This window comes from Notothenia rossii, assembly GCF_949606895.1.
Source record: "Notothenia rossii genome assembly, chromosome: 9".
Taxonomy (NCBI): domain Eukaryota; kingdom Metazoa; phylum Chordata; class Actinopteri; order Perciformes; family Nototheniidae; genus Notothenia; species Notothenia rossii.
The window spans coordinates 80837849-80849897 of NC_136907.1; the positions used below are offsets into that span (position 1 = coordinate 80837849).

The 12049-nt window shown below is 39.4% G+C and overlaps 1 protein-coding gene across 1 annotated transcript in view; it reads left to right on the plus strand.

The window, feature by feature from the left end:
• Positions 1 to 641: 641 nt before the first annotated feature.
• The window catches only part of LOC307018385 (disks large homolog 1-like), a gene marked incomplete at its 3' end in the record, with an annotated part of 93787 nt that continues 82379 nt past the window's right edge, over positions 642 to 12049 (plus strand). Inside the window, exon 1 of the mRNA XM_079648615.1 lies at positions 642 to 769. The remainder of the gene's footprint in view (positions 770 to 12049) is intronic.

Here is a 12049-nt window from a genome sequence, read left to right on the forward strand (position 1 = left end):
AAACGGCATGTAATCTGATTTCCTTTGGTTTCTATTCGAGTCAGGATTTGATTTATTCAGCTGCAGATTTTGAAGTTTTGATCCTCCATAAACCCGTCATCCGCTCAACTAAACTCTCCACACAGCCCTTTAACTCTTGCCACAGTTTCTGGTTTACACTTCTTCTTCTTGTTGTTATTGTTGCAGCAGAAATGTTCATTCAGATCAGCATTTCAGAATAAATAATATCATACCTCTGCGTACATTTTGCGTACTTCTATACTTTACATTTCTCTGATGTGCTGTTCAGGAGGACTTTAACTTGGAAAGGAGTATTTCTAAACAATAGTATTTGTTCTTAAAGGAGTCCACTTCCACCCACTGCTGGTTTTCCATCTACAGTGTAGTTGTGTACGTGACAACACAAACAACAAGAACAACACAAGTAGTGCAAGCTCAGGCGGTCAGCAGTAACAATAATAATAACAATAACAATAATAATAATAATACCTTGGTTTTGTATAGTGCTTTTCCTAATGCTCGAAGACGCTTTACAAACAATCAGAACCAGAATCAGTACCAAGTGACCTGGTGTCTGTTGCTCTGCAGATTCAGAGCTGCCCTGGGATCAGTTTTCTTTCCTCTCTCCCCTCCACAGATGCACAGCGGGCGCTGCTGCTGCTGGAGGATTATCGAGCGAAGCTGCACAACGCCGAGGACCGGCAGCTCCGAGGCTCCATCCAGAGAGTCATCGACATCTTCCAGAGCAACCTGTTCCAGGCGCTCATCGGTCAGTGGATTCACGACACACACTTTAATGTCAGACCACACCATATTCCCTTAAGGTCGTATGGGTTCAGCTCCGTGAACCTGGAGGTGGTGAGACCCCAAAGTGTGATGACAGACATGCAGAGGAGGGTCTCCAGCTCACTACGGATGCTAACCTGCAGATGTTGGGACATTTACACAATTAGCATTATATGTTTTAATTAGCATTCGTTAGCATGCAGACCATTTAAGGGCAGTTTTCGGAGGTTATTGAGGATGCTGAATTCATTTCTGACATTTTTAGGATTGAAAATAGCAGTTTTGAGTGAAATCTACACAAAATGAATCAAAATCAGCGCACAGAGAGGACAGAACACTTTCTGGTTAAACCTGCCATTTATTAGCTTGACAATGTCAGAAATCAACATCCTCAATAACCCCCAAAACCACAGTCAACAGAAACTGCAGCAGCTAAAGGAAGAACATCAGTTTTCTGTCGTGACGGGAGAGGTTAGAGATCTGGTTTAGTTTCCAGATGACAGTCAGCTGTTATTATAGATCTTAGAGTGAAAACTGACAGAAGGTTGACACGTTCACGTTAGGGCTGCTCGGTTATGGCAAAAATCATGATCACGATTATTTATGTGAATAATTGATATCACGATTATTCATTGACTTTGAAAACATCCATTTATTAAACTTTAAAACAAATAATAATTTGAACAGTATCTTTTTAACTGTTGATTAACCTGAACGTATAATTCAACTGAAAAACCAATACAAAAATAAATTAAATAAATGATACATTTAAATAAATAATATCAAAATAATAAATACCAATAAACAAGATCAACAAATATTTTGGAGCGCACTTCCACAAGCTACTAAACATATATAAATATGATAAATAAAAACAAATTAGACTACAATCAATTAGATCAGATATGTTGTAGTGCGCTGTCACAACCTAGCAAAGCTAAATAATCTTTTTTTTCGATTATGTTGTTCTTGTAATTGTGGCAGGCCAAAATCGCAATTGCAATTTAAAATACGATTAATTCCACAGCCCTACCCAACGTGGACTGAAAGTTCAAAGTCAGAATTCCTTTATTCATCCCACAGAAGGGCAAAATCGCAAAGTACATTTGAAAGTACGAAACAAAGAATTTACTCAAAAACTGACTGAAAGTTGACAAAAGTTTGACTGAAGAATAACAGAAAATGGACTGAAAGTTTACTGATACATTTTATAATAGAAAGTTGAGGCTTCAAAAGTAAAAAGTTGACTCAAAAACTGAAAGCATGGACCGAAAACTCAACTGACAGAAAGTTGACAGAAAACTGATTAAAGATTGACATTAAAATATGTACTTGTATTATTGAAAGTGGACAGGAAGTTTAAAGGTGGGGGAGGTAGTTCCCTTCAGATACACTTGTTATATTCCATGGAATGCTCTTAACATCCAGATAGCAATGAATATCTGAAGAGCTTTGACAAAAAATCCATAAAGAAATATCTGTGGAAGCCGTGGCGCTGTAAAAAGCACGACCAATCATCTGAGCCGGCTAAAGTAACTGGATGGCCTACCTGCCTGTCAGCCTTCCATCTGTGCACAAACTGATCTCGTGCCCTCATTGGTCATGTGCACGTTCGTGTGTGTTGGAGGAGGGGCTCTGTGAGGAAGTCTGAAGGAAGGGGCAGATTTGTTCCGGTTGTGTACTTTCAGATTCTTCCGCACTCGAGCTGCATATAACCGGCAAGAGAGAAAGCCTTTGAGCTCCGTTCTGTTTCAGAAATAATCCTTCATCTAATAATCCTTGCGTTTCATCACCGCAGCTTTTTAGACAGTGTCTGCCAGGTCCCGCATGAGCCGGCATAAGCTCCGCCCCCTCTTCTTTTATTTTGTTTTGCCTTTTTATTTATACAGGTGAAAATCCCATTGAGACACAGGGTCTCATTCTCAAGAGAGACCTGTTCACACCCAGAATCAGCACTTTAGAAACAGGAAGTGAAACAGAGGATATGAGGCATGGCTAGAATCTGTTTGGTATTTTGAGCAAAACACTTCAGACATGTTTTTTATATATTTGTATATATCTGAGACGTATGCTATTGCCTACACATAGCCTGATAGGTGGCCTTTAAATATGATGGAACATGTTTCCCAAACTGTTGAATACATCTTTGCCAAATGTTAGGTGCTTAAGCTTCTTAGGGGAATTCTTAGGAGCATTGTTGTCCTTTTTGACCCTGTTGATTTCTGACACGAAACATTTCAGAAATCTGGTAATTCAACAATAATAAGGTACATTTAAAAAACGTACTTTTTAATTTTGCAAAGTGATTTAATTTCACATCAATCAAGTATTTTTTTCTCCAAATGTAGCTATTTTTTTCTATCTTTTGTCATTTATGTTTTCATTGTGTATTTTTCTTTAAATTGTTTTAAACGAGTATTATTTAAAGTGAGGTCATTTACAAAAACAAGGTAACAGTTAGTAAGACGTTGGTCATTCGAATGGACATGTATACATATTTGGATTGATAAATATATTTACATAAGCGTTAGCCTCTCCTTCATCACCCCACAGGAAACACGCAGTGCTTTCAGGAGGCGCATGTCTTTCTAACCATCAGCAGCCTTTACTCTTCGTCCTGCAAACCTCAGCGTCTTCATCACTAATGGATGAAGCTGCTTCCTGCTCCTCTTCCTCTCCTGTTCGTCACATCGGATGCCTTTACACCTCGTCAGCTCAGGAGCTGGGATGGTGTATCTCTGTGTTGGTCCCTGATTTCGATTTCTCAAATTGTTCCAAAGTGAGGTTATTTTATAAAAATTCAGAAATATTTTTAAAAATAAATAATTTCCCAAAACTGAAATTATTTTTAAAAAAATCCCAAAAATAAAGGTGCTTTTATAAACGTTGACTTATTGAATAAATAATTTCTGAAAATGTCAGCAATTCTGTCAAACAACTTTTTCAATATTGATTTATTTAAAAAAAAAAGTTAATAATAATTTTATATTAAAATGTTGTTAAAATTATTAATTAATTATATTAGAAAATGGAGTAACGTATCAACAGAAGGTTATTTTAATGAATGGAGGTCATTCCATTAACCTGTTAAGCTTTCTTTTTTTTTTACGAAACTGTGTCTCTGGGCTTCTTAACATTTAATAATCTATGAATGTGTCATGGCCCACTTAACGGTGTGAGCCGCTTTTACCGAAACACAACTCTAACGCCGAGCGTCTGAATTAGCACTAAGCGAAATAGTGCTAACGCACTTAGCACATAACTCACAATATACTTGATCGGATCTGCACAAACTAGATATCATATGAAAGCTGAGATTCCACAGATTCCAACGGTATAAGTATCATCACTGTGCGATCAAAACTCACGACAGCGAAGGCAGGCAAAGACAACACACAACTTCACTTTAAAACGGAATACGTCGTACCTTTGCTGTTCTCTGATCAAAAGTTGTGATCAAGGGCATTCAAACGCATATAGACGCTGCTGAAGGTTAATCCAAAGTCTTTGTGTCACTTTGAAACGATTACTGATAATCCATCATAACATTTATGGCAAAAAGCCTAGTTTTCATATAGAGTGTATGAGAGCTACAACCCAGCTCCCGGTCTTGGGCATTCTGGCTGCGCATCACTCTCATTCACCATCACCAATGGTAATGTTTAGATCAGGGGGGTCACACTCAAGGCCCGGGGGCCAAATCCGGCAACTTCATTTCAAGTGGCCCTGCAAGAGCTTGCAAATAATATAATATGTTTATTATATGTTTACATGCCACTTTACAGAAGCAGGTTGCCCATAAACTACATGTCCCACAATGCACCTCGTTTTGTGACATGCGCTCTGAAGAGACTTGCAATTATTTGCCCCAGACTTCTGCTTTCAGACAAAGTTAATTACTAAGTTATTATCCTATCTGATAATAATCCAATTCAGAGGCAATAATGTAATATAATACATTATTTTATATATATCTATTAGATATTTATATACGTATATTTATATAGTTACAACCGGCCCTTTGAGTGCAACCATAATGCTAATGTGGCCCACGATGAAATTGAGTTTGACCCCCCTGGTTTAGATGGATTTAGGAACTTCGCCTCGATCCCATTGGCTCTGACGGTTAAAAAGAGATGTCAATCACCAAAATCGACCGATGGGTTCCAGAGAAATGGAAAATCCACCCAAATGACCCCAGAAGTGGGTTTTTGTGCTAAATCTCTCTAAAAAGGTCAAACTTCACTTGTTTTGCATCAATGTTGATACAGGGTACTTATTATATGTTATAGTTTGGATTCCTAAAGCTTTTAGTCTACCATCCCAGGTTTTTTTCTTTTTTGGGACAGACACAATCATTTACATTTTTTTAATACGTTCAATCGGAATTTACTTTAAAATAAAAAAATTCTATATTGATTCTGACTTTTCTTCATCCAGCTCACAGGCTTTGAGATAAAGCAATGATTTATTAAAATGGAAAACCTCAGATTCTCTGGGAGCAATCAGGCTGGTGTGAGAGAGTGTTTGAGAGAGTGTGTGAGAGAGAGAGAGTGTGTGTGTGTGTGTGGATTACTCGGGGTAATCGTCGTGTCCTCGGAGGGATTACACCGAGCTCAGACATCTTTTTGGGGGGTTTGCAGATTGGAGAGACAGAAATGTATTTTTCGTCAGACGTCAGGGCGATCGTGACCCAGAGAGACGCAGCGGCACGAAGAATGAATATCTAATATAGTTTCATGTTGTCTCTCATCATGTCCTGACGTTATGATCATAGCATGCTTTAGTTTTCGTGTGTGCATTATTGATTTGAATGCAAATCGTAAGCAAAATATGACATATTTGTTTAAAGGGGGCGAAGAGTTGAAGTGAACATACAGTTTATTATTCTCAAAGATTTAAAGACCAAACAATCAATCGATAATAAAACAGATCAATAACACGTTTAGTGTCCTGGCTTGCCGATATGATGCGTTTATTTATTGAGATTAAATGTAAACGTTGTCAAAAATACTATTAATATTGTTTTCAGTTGTAATTTCAAAACGAGAATAAAACTTTATAAAGTCTACAAAATATTCCAGTTTTCTAATTTTAATAGTAATTTAAAATGCAGCATTAAAAAGTCCTAAAATATTCCAGTTTTTCTTAGTTTTTAGAAGTACTTATTATAATTATATTTAAATCAAGCTGTTAAAAGTCTTGTACGTGTGTCTGTAGTCCCCCTGAAGGAAGCGGCTGGTTCCCTCGTCTCAGAGCCAACGAGGCTTCTCCAGAGGATTTAGGAATATTGTAAAAAATAAGGTCTGTGGAAAAGAAACCTGTTTGATAAATGTTCTGTTCAGGATAATCTCCACATGTCTACTTTTATAATGTTCTAATCATAAATCTAATGTCCAGACGCTACATGCTAACGTGATGCTATAAAGGAACTACAGCCGAGTCCAGCAGCACGACTTCAACGTCACGCCAACTTCAGATCCATATTCAAACACACAGATTCTAGATGGAAGGAGTTGAAGCGTTTGTTTGAACAGTCTGCAGGAGGCAGGGACTTGCTCTCAAGCAGAACAGAAACTAACTTAGAGGAGTGTTTACGTGTTCGGTGTAATGACGTACAACGACCTCCACGACTTCTGTAGTCCTATTCAGCCACTTGGTAACAACCATCGTTTCTCAGACACGTCCACTCTTCAGAGATCACCAGTGGGGTCACTGCTGATGATTTAATGTAGAACAAAACGTGATCCGTCTCTTCAATGTGTCTCAACCACAGACCTTAGTTCAGATAGTTTCCTAAACCCTATGGAGAGATCCCATTGGCTCTGAGACCAGGGAACAGGAAGTGGAGACATGCTGACTCACTTCCTGGTTTTAGGACTCATCACTGCTCCGCTCTATTCCTCTCCGCGTTCAGGAGTGTTTTAGTGTTGAAGCGTGTTGTTGTTGTTGACCTCAGGGTGTGTTGTTGTTGACCTCTGATAGCGACGGCGGTGTAATCCGGTCTTTAATTACTGTCCTTTACAACCGGAGCCTTTGTGTTTCCCTCTAAGTGGTTAATATGATCGCTCTCTCTTTAATCTAATCCCATCTCTCGTGTCCAGAGTCATCTTTAACCTGTTAGCTTCGACATGTGAGTCGCTTTATCCCTCTTCTATTTATAAAGTGCGTTTATCTGTTCACATGTTCTCCCTACGCTCATTAACTCTGAATATAATATATATATCATTATCACAGGAGAAGAACTCAAACTCTTTACTTAAGTCAAAGCTTTTTTAGGCATTTATCTAATGTTTCTGAGGAACTGTTCCATGTAAACTAGTGGCGTTTTTGAGTTGCCCAACCTACGTAATGTCAATAAATACAGTAAAAACTAAACAAATATATATCTTAAAATCAGGTATATGTGATTCTTTTAACCCTAAGAAGTCCGGGTGAAATGCTTTTATTAAGTATAAAATAAGAAAGGTGTCTTTAAGAGTTATAAACATGCATTTCCTTTACTTTCTTTTGGTTCATTAGAGGAAAATGAAGCTCTTAAATCACTAAAACAAACGTCTACATTCTTGACACAGAAATCAAACTTAAATAAAGCAAAAAAAACACTTAAAAGTATAAAAATCCTCCATTGGACTCCTTCCAGAACGTAGTGACATCACTATGGAACACACGCGCTCCTATTGGCGCTCCGACACATTGTACGTGATAGGCCTGGGGGGCGGGACATCTGTACGTGAGAGGCCTGGGGGGCGGGACATCTGTACGTGATAGGCCTGGGGGGCGGGACATCTGTACGTGATAGGCCTGGGGGGCGGGGCATCTGTACGTGATAGGCCTAGGGGCAGGACATCTGTACGTGATAAGCCTGGGGGGCGGGACATCTGTACGTGATAGGCCTGGGGGGCGGGGCATCTGTACGTGATAGGCCTAGGGGGCGGGGCATATGTATGTGATAGACCTAGGGGGCGGGGCATCTGTACGTGATAGGCCTAGGGGCGGGGCATCTGTATGTGATAGACCTAGGGGGCGGGGCATCTGTATGTGATAGACCTAGGGGTCGGGACATCTGTACGTGATAGGCGGGACATCTGTACGTGGTAGGCCTTTGGGGCGGACATCTGCACGTGATGGGCTAAGGGGGCGGGACATCTCTAAGCTATTGACCAATCACAACAGAGCAGACAGGGCTCTGGTATCTTTCTTTAGAGTGCAGATGCTTCTTTGTCTCTCTCTCCACAACCCGCCAAAATAAGATGCCTATTCAGCGACAGCAGCTGTAACGAGAAGAATCAGAGTCTGTCCAATCAGAACAGAGCGTGCAGTCAGGAGCTGTTTATTGTTGTTCCTGAAATAATGACTGATAAACAGAGACATGCAGTCAAACAAACAGAAAGTAAAAGCATTGTTTTTGCAGTTAAATGTAGTTAAAGTATTAACAGTAGTTTAGAAGTACTGACTGTACAAAAAATTGTAGAAGTACTAAATGTAAAAGTATTGATTCAGAAGTATAATGTAGTTAAAGAAAAGTACTTCACGTGTTATTATTTCTGCTCATTCTGCCGTCAAAGGTCGTTCAATTACACAAAGTAGTATTTGTTGTTAGTGTGTAGTCACATGTATGTAAAGTATTTGCAGCAAAAGTATTTATTCTGCAGTAAAAACTAGTTAAATGACTCGAAGTAAAAGTATTGTTTTTGTTCTTAAAGTACAAGTAATAAGTGTGCAGTTAAAGTATATGAAGTACAAGTATTCATCCTGCAGAGCTCACTGTTCAGAGAAGAGTCAGACAGGAAAGGGACATTTTATATTTTTAGGTTTCTCAAGTTATTTTCAGTCATCAGAGAGTATTACATAACAGCTGATTAGTATCTGTGTTTGGATCTTTTGTTTAGAGATGTGTCCTCTCAGCAGACGTTACATATATTTCAGCCTTTAGTGCAAAACTAACAGAAACATCAAGCATTTTAATATGAAAGTTGGATACTGGTTTTAGATTCTGCAGCAGATTACAGAGTGCTGATTATGCACAGATCAACGTGGCAGAAGTTGGGCTTTTATCGGGAAGGAGCCAGAAAACAGGGCGAAAAAATCCTGGCTGAATTAAAATAACTTTTACTGAAAAGAACCGCATTATTTACTTTGGAACGAGTTTGTAGAGGAACTAAAGAGTCCCTCTCTTTCTCTACATGTTCAGGTGTATATCAGTATGTAGTGTCTCTACTTTAAAGAGTCCTCTCCTGCTGATGTTCAGGTGTATATCAGTATGTAGTGTCTCTACTTTAAAGAGTCCTCTCCTGCTGATGTTCAGGTGTATATCAGAATGTAGTGTCTCTACTTTAAAGAGTCCTCTCCTGCTGATGTTCAGGTGTATATCAGTATGTAGTGTTTCTACTTTAAAGAGTCCTCTCCTGCTGATGTTCAGGTGTATATCAGAATGTAGTGTCTCTACTTTAAAGAGTCCTCTCCTGCTGATGTTCAGGTGTATATCAGTATGTAGTGTTTCTACTTTAAAGAGTCCTCTCCTGCTGATGTTCAGGTGTATATCAGAATGTAGTGTCTCTACTTTAAAGAGTCCTCTCCTCTTGATGTTCAGGTCTATATCAGTGTGTAGTGTCTCTACTTTAAAGAGTCCTCTCCTGCTGATGTTCAGGTGTATATCAGTATGTAGTGTCTCTACTTTAAAGAGTCCTCTCCTCCTGATGTTCAGGTGTATATCAGTAGGTAGTGTCTCTACTTTAAAGAGTCCTCTCCTGCTGATGTTCAGGTGTATATCAGAATGTAGTGTCTCTACTTTAAAGAGTCCTCTCCTCTTGATGTTCAGGTGTATATCAGTGTGTAGTGTCTCTACTTTAAAGAGTCCTCTCCTGCTGATGTTCAGGTGTATATCAGTAGGTAGTGTCTCTACTTTAAAGAGTCCTCTCCTGCTGATGTTCAGGTGTATATCAGTAGGTAGTGTCTCTACTTTAAAGAGTCCTCTCCTGCTGATGTTCAGGTGTATATCAGTATGTAGTGTCTCTACTTTAAAGAGTCCTCTCCTGCTGATGTTCAGGTGTATATCAGTATGTAGTGTCTCTACTTTAAAGAGTCCTCTCCTGCTGATGTTCAGGTGTATATCAGTATGTAGTGTCTCTACTTTAAAGAGTCCTCTCCTGCTGATGTTAAGGTGTATATCAGTATGTAGTGTCTCTACTTTAAAGAGTCCTCTCCTGCTGATGTTCAGGTGTATATCAGTATGTAGTGTCTCTACTTTAAAGAGTCCTCTCCTGCTGATGTTCAGGTGTATATCAGTATGTAGTGTCTCTACTTTAAAGAGTCCTCTGCTGCTGATGTTCAGGTGTATATCAGTATGTAGTGTCTCTACTTTAAAGAGTCCTCTCCTGCTGATGTTCAGGTGTATATCAGTATGTAGTGTCTCTACTTTAAAGAGTCCTCTCCTGCTGATGTTCAGGTGTATATCAGTATGTAGTGTCTCTACTTTAAAGAGTCCTCTCCAGCTGATGTTCAGGTGTACATCAGTGTGTAGTGTCTCTACTTTAAAGAGTCCTTGCCTGCTGATGTTCAGGTGTATATCAGTATGTAGTGTCTCTACTTTAAAGAGTCCTCTCCAGCTGATGTTCAGGTGTATATCAGGATGTAGTGTCTCTACTTTAAAGAGTCCTCACCTGCTGATGTTCAGATGTATATCAGTATGTAGTGTCTCTACTTTAAAGAGTCCTCTCCTGCTGATGTTCAGGTGTATATCATTATGTAGTGTCTCTACTTTAAAGAGTCCTCTCCTGCTGATATTCAGGTGTATATCAGTATGTAGTGTCTCTACTTTAAAGAGTCCTCTCCTGCTGATGTTCAGGTGTATATCAGTATGTAGTGTCTCTACTTTAAAGAGTCCTCTCCTGCTGATGTTCAGGTGTATATCAGTATGTAGTGTCTCTACTTTAAAGAGTCCTCTCCTGCTGATGTTCAGGTGTATATCAGTATGTAGTGTCTCTACTTTAAAGAGTCCTCTCCTCCTGATGTTCAGGTGTATATCAGTATGTAGTGTCTCTACTTTAAAGAGTCCTCTCCTGCTGATGTTCAGGTGTATATCAGTATGTAGTGTCTCTACTTTAAAGAGTCCTCTCCTGCTGATGTTCAGGTGTATATCAGTATGTAGTGTCTCTACTTTAAAGAGTCCTCTCCTGCTGATGTTCAGGTGTATATCAGTATGTAGTGTCTCTACTTTAAAGAGTCCTCTCCTGCTGATGTTCAGGTGTATATCAGTATGTAGTGTCTCTACTTTAAAGAGTCCTCTCCTGCTGATGTCCAGGTGTATATCAGTATGTAGTGTCTCTACTTTAAAGAGTCCTCTCCTGCTGATGTCCAGGTGTATATCAGTATGTAGTGTCTCTACTTTAAAGAGTCCTCTCCTGCTGATGTTGCTTAGCTGTCCGGCTCTGTTGTGATTGGTCAACCGTTTAGAGATATCCCTCCCCTTAGCCTAACACGTGCAATGTGTTGCTAGCCAATAGGAGCGCGAGCGTTCCATAGTGATGTCATTATGTTCTGGAAGTATCACTGAAAATGTGTTCTCCTTGACAGTTTCTATCAAATATGTAATTTAAATATTGACATAAACCTAAGAAGTTGAGTCAAAATATGCACATAGTAGCATATATAAAAACAAGGCAATTAGAAAACGTGTATATAATATTTATCCAGAGGCGTATCAATGAAGATACAGCCTAGTGTTCCTTGATAGCAGCGAGTCTGTTGTTGTGTTTGCTCTCGACGCTACGCAACCACGTAACCTGATGAAGAACAGCTGAGAGCGACCTTTAATAACCCCACACACACACACACACACACACACACACACACACACACACACACACACACACACACACACACACACACACACACACACACACACACACACACACACACACACACACACACACACACACACACACACACACACACACACACACACACACACACTTCCTGCAAGCGTACCTAATACTTTGTAAACATTGCATGATAATCACAAGTTCCCTTCATTTGAAACCTTTTTGTCTCTCCTCTCTCTGTCCCTCCTCTGTCTCTCCTCACCTCCTCCCCCACCTGTCTCCCTCATCTGTCTCCCTCACTTGTCTTCTTTTTACTTGCATCCCATGAGAAAAAACTGTCGTTAAAAACAAAGGTCTGACTGTGATTAATTTTAAATAAACTCACAACATACTGTGTGATGTGTTTTAATCACATCTTCCCTCAGTTAAGAAGCGTCTGT